Source organism: Erinaceus europaeus, chromosome 1 (assembly GCF_950295315.1).
Source record: "Erinaceus europaeus chromosome 1, mEriEur2.1, whole genome shotgun sequence".
Taxonomy (NCBI): domain Eukaryota; kingdom Metazoa; phylum Chordata; class Mammalia; order Eulipotyphla; family Erinaceidae; genus Erinaceus; species Erinaceus europaeus.
In genome coordinates, this window is record NC_080162.1 from 855268 (window position 1) to 865813 (window position 10546).

The 10546-nt window shown below is 53.8% G+C and overlaps 1 long non-coding RNA gene across 1 annotated transcript; it reads left to right on the forward strand.

Moving 5' to 3' along the window:
* The first annotated feature begins 2858 nt into the window (after positions 1–2858).
* LOC132541560 (uncharacterized) lies at positions 2859–6921 on the forward strand. Its single transcript, XR_009552710.1, has 3 exons — positions 2859–2988; positions 4113–4174; positions 6476–6921. It is a non-coding gene; the product is annotated as an uncharacterized LOC132541560 (long non-coding RNA).
* The last annotated feature ends 3625 nt before the right edge of the window (positions 6922–10546 follow it).

Genomic DNA, 10546 nt, shown 5'->3' on the forward strand with positions numbered 1-10546 from the left:
TTTGCCACCAGGACCTACCAAACATCCAGTCTTTTACCTACACTCCCCAGATGTGGGCATATACAATATGGCTCCTATTTGGAGATGAAGACAGAGGTCACAGGCCTTAAATAAATGCCTGAGGTCACACACTGGCACTCAGGGTCAAGCCTCGGTGGTGTGACAGCTGAGCTGGGCTCTCTCTGTGGGCAGCCCTTGGCACACATCTCTGCCCCACCACCCTCGGCTTGAGAGAGACTCAGGGTCTGGTGGGAGACAGAGTGACCGTGAAGGAGTGTCCAGTCTTCTCAGAAGAAGGCAGTGCCCACTCCCCTCAGGAACGTCAGCACTAGCCCTCCTGGGGCCTCTCCAGGCCCTGCCCTCACTGCAGAGCAGCCATGGCGGGGACTCCCCACTCTCTGAAGGGAGGCTGGGCAGCCTGCTCTGCCCCTCGAGGAAGACGGGTCCTGACATGAGAGCAGCCTAGAATGTTTCAGCTGTGACCATGGGCTGTGAGCTCAGACTGACAGGGACTTGAGGCCACACAGGCTCCTGTGCTGGATGTGAACAGACACGGGCCCTGGGGCAGGTGGATGGGGTTTACAGTTGATTTTATTCATGTATTTTCTTCAAGATTGGGAGCTACTCTGCCTTAATCAAACTTTCTATCCCTTGTCTCAATTCTGCCATCTTCTCAATCAGTATTTTTGTTATATTTAGTTAGCTATTAAACTCAAGCAAAAACTGCAATGGTCACAGGCCCCTTGGAACATGCCTAAAATAGACTTCCTAGCTTCTTCCACCCTAAGACTCTTATTCTCATTTCCTCTATTCCTACCTTTTGGTTCCTGTTCAATAAAAATATTTGTCCTGCTTTATATCTTACAGCTTTTCAGCCACCAAGCTGCAGATGCTACCATGACGCCATCCTGACCTCCCTGGGCAGACGCCCTCACCCGTGTGTCCTGGAGCCTCCCCTCCCCAGAGCCCTGCCCCACTAGGGACAGACAGACACAGGCTGGGGGTGTGGAGCCACCTGCCAACACCCATGTCCAGTGGAGAAGCAAAGCCACAACTCCCACCTTCGGCTCCTCATAGAAATTTTGGGTCCAGGCTCCCAGGAGGGGGGAGAAATGTCAAGGGAAGACGACCAGAGGCCTCTGAACTCCAACTCCATCAGGAATGGGAGAGAGAGGAGGAGAAAGGGAGGGACATTTGGATGGAGTAACAGGTGTAGGTGTGACTTGGAGAGGAAGAGAAGATGGGACCACAGGGGAAAAGGCAAATGCAGACAAATGTAGGCAGATAGTTGTAGAAATAATAGTCAGCCCGTGTCTGCAGCCTTGGGAGAGCTGCTGGAGCTTCCAGTGGAGGGAGAGGGGAGTCAGAGCTCTGGTGGTGGGAAGACTGAGGAGTTGTGTCCGTTATTGTGTGATTTTTTGAAAATATTTTTATATTTTTATGTCTAAAAATATTCCCCGCGCTGTGGCCCAGGGATGCCTCCCTCTGGGTCTCCCTCTGGGACTCGCTCCCTTGCAGTAACCAGAATCTAGAAGCAGCAGGCCGGTGATCTGGGACTAACCGGCCTGTCCCAGTGCCCGCAGGGGCCGCCAACCCCACAGACCCTCCTAGGCCCGGCCCGGCCCGGCCTCGGGGAGACGTGCCTCAGGGCAGGAGCCCAGACCAAGGCACCCTCGCCCCTCTGGGGCCGTCCCGAAGGCCCACAGTGGACCAGCACTGGCCAGGGTGCGACTTCATTTTTTTATATAAAAATATTTTAGAAAATATTTTTATATTATATTTTGGATAGAGACAGAGAGAAGTGGAGAGGGGAGAGGAAGTGAGATGGAGACAGAGAGAGTCACCTGCAGCCCTGCTTCACCACTCGTGAAGTTTCCCCTGCAGGTGGGGACCAGGGGCTTGAACCCAGGTCCGTGCACACTGTAATGTGTGTATTCAAATAGGTGAGCCACCATCAGGCCCCTCGTGTAATTTTGTAAATCAGTGTTAAATCACTAATAAAACTTAAAAATAAATAAGTAAAAGAAGGCAGTGCCCAAGGCTCCCCTTTGTTATCTGGAGGGGCCTGGGACTCCAGGGAAGGCCCGGATGGGTAGCACACACAGGCGGGAGAGGAAGAGGGACGAGGGACGGGGCCGGCTGAAGGGGCGAGTCAGGGGCCCAGAGGGCTGGGCGGGCCAGATGAGTGAGTGAGCACTTCCCTGTGAGAGAGATGGAGGTCCATGTCAAAGGCAGCCAGGAGGGAGGGAGACAAAGAAGGCCGAGGAGGCTCTGCAGCAGCATCGGGGTGGCCTGGTCTCAGGCCGTAGGACTTGCCTGGCCCTGCTGGGCCTCTCCCCAGCCCTGCCCCTGCTCCTGCGCTGCTCAGAGGCCCCTGTGCCGTGAGCCTGGCCGCGGCGACGTTTTCACGCCTGCGTCCCTGACCCGTGAAGTCGCGCCCTGGCCAGTGCTGGTCCACTGTGGGCCTTCGGGACGGCCCCAGAGGGGCGAGGGTGCCTTGGTCTGGGCTCCTGCCCTGAGGCACGTCTCCCCGAGGCCGGGCCGGGCCTAGGAGGGTCTGTGGGGTTGGCGGCCCCTGCGGGCACTGGGACAGGCCGGTTAGTCCCAGATCACCGGCCTGCTGCTTCTAGATTCTGGTTACTGCAAGGGAGTGAGTCCCAGAGGGAGACCCAGAGGGAGGCATCCCTGGGCCACAGCGCGGGGAATATTTTTAGATTCGGTTGTGTTTGTCATAAGCAAATATTTTTAGAGCGGAATAATCAGGTGGCAGGGCAGCATGTTGCTGGCAGCTAATCTTGTAATTAGTCAGCAGGGCCAGGCTGGTGTGCGTGAGCAAGCGAGGGCACGTGCGGCACAGTCACGGCCACAGGGACCACACCGAGCCCAAGGTCCCTGCCAGCGTCCCTCCTCCCTGTCCAGCCCTGATCCAAGATGGACACCCAGGGCCTGAGCCCGGGGCTGCACCTGCTTCCTCCTCAGACAAAGAAGGTGTGTGGGGGGACAGAAAGTTTCCTCAGGGGAGTCGGGCGGTAGAGTGGCGGGTTAAGCGCATGTGGCTCAAAGCGCAAGGACCGTCGTAAGGATCCCGGTTCAAGACCTCCGGCTCCCCACCTGCAGGGGAGTCGCTTCACAGGCGGTGAAGCAGGTCTGCAGGTGTCTGTCTTTCTCTCCGCTTCTCTGTCTTCCCCTCCTCTCTCCATTTCTCTCTGTCCTATCCAACAATGGCAATAGCAACGAAAACAATAAAAAACAAGGGCAACAAAAAAGGGAATAAGTAAAGAAAGAAAGAAAGAATAAGGAAGCTTCCTGTGGAGGGGATGGGACACGGAACTCATGGTGGTGCGAGCCGTGCGGAGTGGTAGCCCTGATATCTCACAATCTTGCTAATCACTACTCAACCACTCATCCAAAAATCTTTACAAAATTCTTGCAAGAAAAAAAAAACAGTTTACAATATTGTTATGATTGATGTCGTCATTGCTGGATAGGACAGAGAGAAATGGAGAGAGGAGGGAGAGGGACACAGAACTCTGGGGGCGGGGACTGTGTGGAGTTGCACCTTGTGCCCTTACAGTCCTGTTCATCATGATTACATCACTAATAAAAACTCTGCTAAGAAAGAAACGCAGGTTTACTGCCTAGAGAGCTGTTCTGGGCTCTCCCCTGCCTGTAAAAAGCAAAGGAGACCGCACGTGTGTCTGTTTTGAGGACGACGTGCTTTGGAGCAAAGGTCCCAGTGGGCAAAGCCTGCCCTGCGAGGAGGGCTGACCGGGCCTCATCACGCAGCACCGTCTGGGTCTGGGCGTCAGGAGGCAGCGCTGCCTGGGTTACAGGGTGGGGAGGGGCGCAGCCTCTGACAGACATGTCCCTACTCTAAGCACAGGGGCGGGTTGTGCTCCTGGTGGCAACAGGGAGGCTGAGCCAGCCAGTGACCCGTCACAGGGGCGCGTCTGAGAGCAGGGCTGCCTCGGGCAGTGGCAGGATGGCCGCGTGGCGCTGGCCTCTGACTCCTAGCACCATAGGAGCCCTGTGCTCACAGGGATGCCGTGGCCATGGGGCTGGGGCCGGGGGCTTGGGGGGCTGCTCACTGTTGTTTCTGTTTCTCTCCTAAGCTCTCTGAACCCGAGGATGGAAGATTCTGACTCTGGAAAGCATTCTGATTGTTAGACCAGAGGTAGGTGGAGGGTGGGCAGCATAATGGTCAAGCAAAGGGACTCTCATGCCTGAGGCTCCAGAGTCTTAGGTTCAATCCCCCTCACCACCATAAACCAGAGCTGAGAGGTGCTCCCGTAAAAATAAATAAATAAACAAACAAATAATAAAACAAAAAATCCGTTACAAGGAGACCAGAGGTAGGTGCCAGCTAGACACCCAGCAGAGCACGTGCACTGTCACCTGAAGGAGCCCCGTCCTCACTTCAGGGGGTCGCTTTACAGGTGGTAGAGCAGGGCTGCGGCTGTCTCTCTGTCCCTCTCCTTCTCCATCTCTCACCCACTGTGAAAGATAGGAAAAAGAAAAAAAGAGAGATTAGCTATTGGGAGTGGTGGAGTCATGTAGGCACTGAGCTCCAGGAGTAGTAACCTTGGTAGTAAACAAATACAGACAGACAGACAGACAGACGGTAATGAGACTGAGAAGTGGAATTGGACCAGAAGATAGGCTCAGCCTCTTTGAATGAGGTGTAAGACAACCAGAAAGGGGGCCGGGTGGAGGCGCACCTGGTGGAGCGCACATGTTACAGAGCTCAAGGACCCAGATTCAAGCCTCTGGTCCCCACCTGCAGGGGGAAAGCTTCTCAAGTGGAGAAGCAGGGCTGCAGGTGTCTCTCTGTCTCTCTCCCTCTTCCCCTCTCAATATCTGGCTGCCTCTATCCAATAAACAAAGAGAATAACATTTTTACAAAATAAATTAAAAAGACCACCTCTGGGTCCCTATAAGGATGTTTGGATCTGAGAAAAGCGTCCACAGCCCTGTGCTGGCCCTGGGGAGACCCCTTGTCACTGCCCCACCCGACAGTCAAAGCAGCCCCAGTGAGCATCCCCGAGTGACCCCAGAGCGCCTACCTGGTCTTTTAGTCCTGGTCCAGCATCACCCAGCCGGAACATCCCCCACCTTCAAGACCCTGCCAGCTGTGTGTCTACAGTGACCGCTTCCCCCTGCCCTGCCCTGCCTGAGATACCCCTCCACACTTAACCCAGACACCTGCCCCCTCCCCAGACTGACTTAGAAGAGTTAACAGGCACCTGGGGGCACGGGCGCTGGCTCCTCTCCAGGGACTGGTGGACCCCGGCCCTGCCTGAGCCGAGGCTGCCTGGCACAGCTCCCTGCCAGCTGGAGGAGGTGGGCACATCTGCCAGTCATCACCCACCACGCTGCTGCCTCGGGCCCTGCAGCCCGGCCCAAAATAGCCTGGGCTGGGGAACCGGAGCGTGCAGAGACGCGGCAGCTGGGAAGGCAGCACCCTCACCCCCTCCTGCTCACATCCTGCTCTGCGGGCACCTCCACCCTCCTGGCGGATCAACACACGGTGCCCGTGCCCCCACGGCTTCCCTCCTGCCCCCTCCATGGGAGGGGAACAGCAGGGGGGGGACACGATGCGGGGCGGGGGCGGACATGCCAGCGGGTGAAGGGGGACGTGGAAGGCGGAAGGAGGAGCGCTACCTGGCTTCACGGAGTGGGAAAGGGGAGCCGCAGTGAGCAGTTCTCCTGGGGTTGGGCACCAAATGGGGTGTTTGCTGGCCCTCCCTGCCCGCTTGTTTGTTTCTTTATTTGCCCCAGTGTGACCTCTGGGGCTTGGTGGCTGTACAAGTATCCGTCACTCCCGGTGACCTGACTTTTCCTTGCCTTGCTTTCTTTTTCTTGTCTTTTCTCTTCTTCTTTTAAAAATTTTTTTTAATATTTATTATTTACTTATTTATTTTAAATAGTTATTTATTCCACTGTGTTGCCCTTGTTGTTTTTATTGTTGTAGTTACGATTGTTGATGTTATTGATGTCGTCGTTGTTGGATAGGACAGAGAGAAATGGAGAGAGGAGGGGAAGACAGAGAGGGGGAGAGAAAGACAGACACCTGCAGACCTGCTTCACCGCCCGTGAAGCGACTCCCCTGCAGGTGGGGAGCCGGGGGCTCGAACCGGGATCCTTACGCCGGTCCTTGCGCTTTGCGCCACCTGCGCTTAACCTGCACACTACTGCCGACTCCCTTCTTTGCTCTTCTTAAAACGATTCCATTATTATTATCCTGTCAACAGAGAGAAATTTAGAAGGAAGGGGGAGATAGAGGGGGAGGGAGACAGAGAGACACCTGCAGCCCTGCTTCACCACTCCTGAAGCTTTCCTCCTGCAGGTGGGGACTGGGGGCTTGAACTCTGGTCCTTGTGCCCTGTGATGTGTGCACTACCCAGGTATGCCACCACCTGCCCCCTTTATTTTCCATCCCTTCATCCTTCTATCTCTCTTTCTTCTTTTCTTTCAGACACAGGGATGGAGGGACACAAAGAAGGGGAGAAAGTGAGATACCTGCAGTCCTGCTTCACCACTCAGGAAGCTCAAGCCCAGCCCCTCTGCAGCCCCTGAACCCAGGTCCTTGCATTCTAGCCCCAGCCCCTGCCTCTCCGCTGTCTTCTCCTCCATTCCCGCCGCCCTGGCTGCCCTGCTCTGCTGCCCACAGGTGCTGGCGTGCCAGCCTCCCGCCCACAGCTGCCTGCCCAGATGGCGTGGCAGGTCTCGGCTCCTGCTTTGCAAGGCTCCCCAGAGATGCCGGGAGGGCGTAAGGGGCGTCGGGATGAATCAGACCGGAGTCGGCAACCTCTCGTCAAGACCCTTGCTTCATGCCTGGCATCCATTTAGCACCTCAGCTTTCAATATCACTTAGAGGAAACAGCCGCACAGACCTCAAGTCAGACTTTGATGTTTAGACCTTGCTTTTAAAGGCCGATAAGAAAAAGCATCATTTCCCTTTGAGCAGCTATAGTACTGTAGGTGTTTACCACCTGTCACATATATGGGCATGTGAGATCAACGACTCTTTTATTAGTGACAATATGGATTTACAATATTATAGGACAACACCATTCCCACCCCCAGAGTTCCATGTCCCCATTCCCTCCACTGGAAACTGCACGAGTCCTCCCAAGGTCACAGAATGGGCTGGCCTTATAACTGTCTGTCTACATCTATATAATTTGTTGCCCATTTTTTCCCTACATTTCTGCCTTCACTTCCTTTCTAAGTCATACCTACACCTGCCACTGATTCGGAGTGAGAGTGACAACCCTTAAAGTTCCTGTTTCCTGAGCTCTTTGGTAGGGCTGGTACAAGGTAAGCTGTGTCTTTAACATTCATTCCAGGCAACATAAAAATAAAAATAAATAAATAAGATCAGAAGGGAAAATGCACAGCAGAACTTGGCCTGGAGCTGGTGTATTGCGCCAAAGTCAAGGACTCTGGGTGGGGGGAGGGTTCAGATCCTGGAACAGGATGGCAGAGGACTTCATGGGGCCTGCCGTGTTATGTGGAAATGTGAGAAATGTTACACGTGGACCAACTACTGTGTTTACTGTCGACTGTGAACCATGAATCTCCCAACAAAGCAAAAATATATATGAAGAACACAGCCACGACACGTTACAGTATAAAGTGTGTCTAATATGTGAGCATGTGGCATATTGAGAGAAAGGTCCTGTGAATGCTGAGCCTCAAAATCAAAGTGACACGGAAGAGATGGTCAGAGAGGAGGAGAGATGGGAAGACCTGCTCTTGGTCTGACTTCTTGGGAGGAAGGAAACACACCAGCCACTTCTCTTCCTTGTCAGTTTGATCTCCTCACCTCGCAACTCAAGCCTCTCGATGGTTCTGTCCATCTCTTGCCTTGTCTGCTTTGCTTTGCAACTTGAGCACCAGGGTTCACATGTCTCCGTCACTGCAAAGAAGGGCGCCCGACCTCCAGCCAGCTGCAGGCTTGCTAAGATGCTGGTGGCCCAGAGCTTGGCCCCCATGGGTGTCTCTTTTACACATGACCACTAGGGCTTGACCGACAGCGTCCACACTAGGGGGAATCTCTGAACGGGGAAGAGCTTGTCTACTGTCCCTTGTCCCCGGGACAAGGACTCCCACTGATCTTCTCATGCTCAGATTCTAACACAGCATCTGCAACACGTGGACATAGATGTATGTGCTCCATTACCGTGCTGTGTTGACATGCTCTTCTCATGACACTCGCGGTGAGTTGCTGCTGATTCGTCTATCCTAAAATACCTTGCAGTAAAAGCTACGATGGTCACGGCCCCTAGGAACATGCTTAGAATGGACTTCCTAGCTTCCTTCCTCCGTAAGGTCCCTGTTCTCATGTGCTCTGTACCTACTTTTTGGTTCTGGTTCAATCATCATTTTGTCCTGCTTAATATCTTGCTGCTTTTCAGCCACAAAGTTGCAAATGCTGCCATGACGCCATCTTGACCTCTCTGGGCAGCTACCATGACACCATCTTGACTTCCCTGGGCAGCTACCATGACACCATCTTGACTTCCCTGGGCAGCTACCATGACGCCATCTTGACCTCCCTGGGCAGCTACCATGATGCCATCTTGACTTCCCTGGGCAGCTACCATGATGCCATCTTGACCTCCCTGGGCAGCTACCATGATGCCATCTTGACTTCCCTGGGCGGCTACCATGACGCCATCTTGACTTCCCTGGGCGGCTACCATGACGCCATCTTGACTTCCCTGGGCAGCTACCATGACGCCATCTTGACTTCCCTGGGCAGCTACCATGACGCCATCTTGACTTCCCTGGGCGGCTACCATGATGTCATCTTGACTTCCCTGGGCAGCTACCATGACACCATCTTGACTTCCCTGGGCAGCTACCATGACGCCATCTTGACTTCCCTGGGCGGCTACCATGACGCCATCTTGACCTCCCACCCATGTGTCCTGGAGCCTCCCCTCCCCAGAGCCCTGCCCCACTAGGGAAAGACAGACAGACACAGGCTGGGGGTGTGGATCCACCTGCCAACACCCATGTCCAGCGGAGAAGCCATGACAGAAGCCACAACTCCCACCTTCTGCTCCCCAGAAAGAATTTGGGTCCAGAATCCCAGAGGGGGAGAAATGTCAGGGGAAGATGCCCAGAGGGCTCTGAGCTCCAACTCCATCAGGACCCGGAGAGAGAAGAAGTAAAAAAAGGGACATTCAGCTGTAGTAATAGGTGTAGGTCTGCCTTGGAGAGAAAGAGAAGATGGGACCTTAAAAGTGGGGAAATCTATACAAACATAGACAGATGGTTGTTGAAATAATAGTCAACCCACATCCGCAACCCCAGGAGAGCTACTGGAGCTTCCAGTGGAGGGAGTGGGGACACAGAGCTCTGGTGGTGGGAACCGTGTGGAGCTGTGCCCCTGTGACCTTACAATTTTGTGAATTACTATTAGATCACGAATGAAAAATAAAAATGAATGAATGACTACCCTGCAGTTAAGCTACTGCTTAAGAACGGCACACAGTTCGGCGGATGCTCCTCCGTGACTGCTAACACAGGGAAACAGACACACCACAGTTACGTGCCCTGCTCCACGAGCCTCGCAGCAACGGCAGCTTCACCGGTGTGCAGTCGTCCTGTTCTCTGGTGCCTGGGACAGTGCTCAGCACACAGCCCAGGTCCAGAAGCGCTCACCGGATGGCGATGCAGGGGTAGAAGAGGGTCTGACTCAGGCATAGAAGATAGTTGCTTGCCCATGGGTCACAGGAAGTGCATGTAAATGGTATAAGGTGATCCCATATAAAATGGGGGCAGGCGGAGGCACATCTGGTTGAACGCACATGTTACAATGCTCAGGGACCTGGGTTCGAGCCCCTGGTACTCACCTCCAGAAGAAAAAAGCTTTGTGAATGGTGAAACAAGTCTGCAGGTATCTCTCTTTCTCACTCTATCTCCCATTTCTCTCTTGATTTCTGCCTGTCTCTATCCAATAAAGATAATGTTTTAAAAAGGGGGGAAAGAGAGAGAGAAATAGATAAAGTGAGTGTGTGTGTGTGTGTGTGTGTGTGTGTGTGTGTGAGTGTGTGTGAGACTGAGTGTGTGTGTGTGTGTGTGTGTGTGAGACTGAGTGTGTGTGTGTGTGTGTGTATGGGTGAGTGTGTGAGTGTGAGAGTGTGTGTGTGTGAGTGTGTGCGTGAGACTGAGTGTGTGTGTGAGTGTGTGTCTGTGTGTCTGAGAGAGTGTGTGAGTGTGAGTGTCTGTGTGTGTGAGTGTGTGAGTTTGTGTGTGACTGTATGTGACTGTGTGAGTGTGTGTCTCTGTGTGTGTGAGTGTGTGTGTGAGTGTGTGTGTGAGTGTGTGTGTGAGTGTGAGTGTGTGTGAGTGTGAGTGTGTGTGTGTGAGTGTGTGTGAGTGTGTGTGTGTGTGAGTGTGTGTGTGAGTGTGTGTGTATGTGTGAGTGTGTGTGTGAGTGTGTGTGTGTGAGTGTGTGTGTGTGAGTGTGTGTGTGAATGAGTGTGTGTGTGTGAGTGTGTGTGTGTGTGTGTGTGTGTGAGTGTGTGTGTGT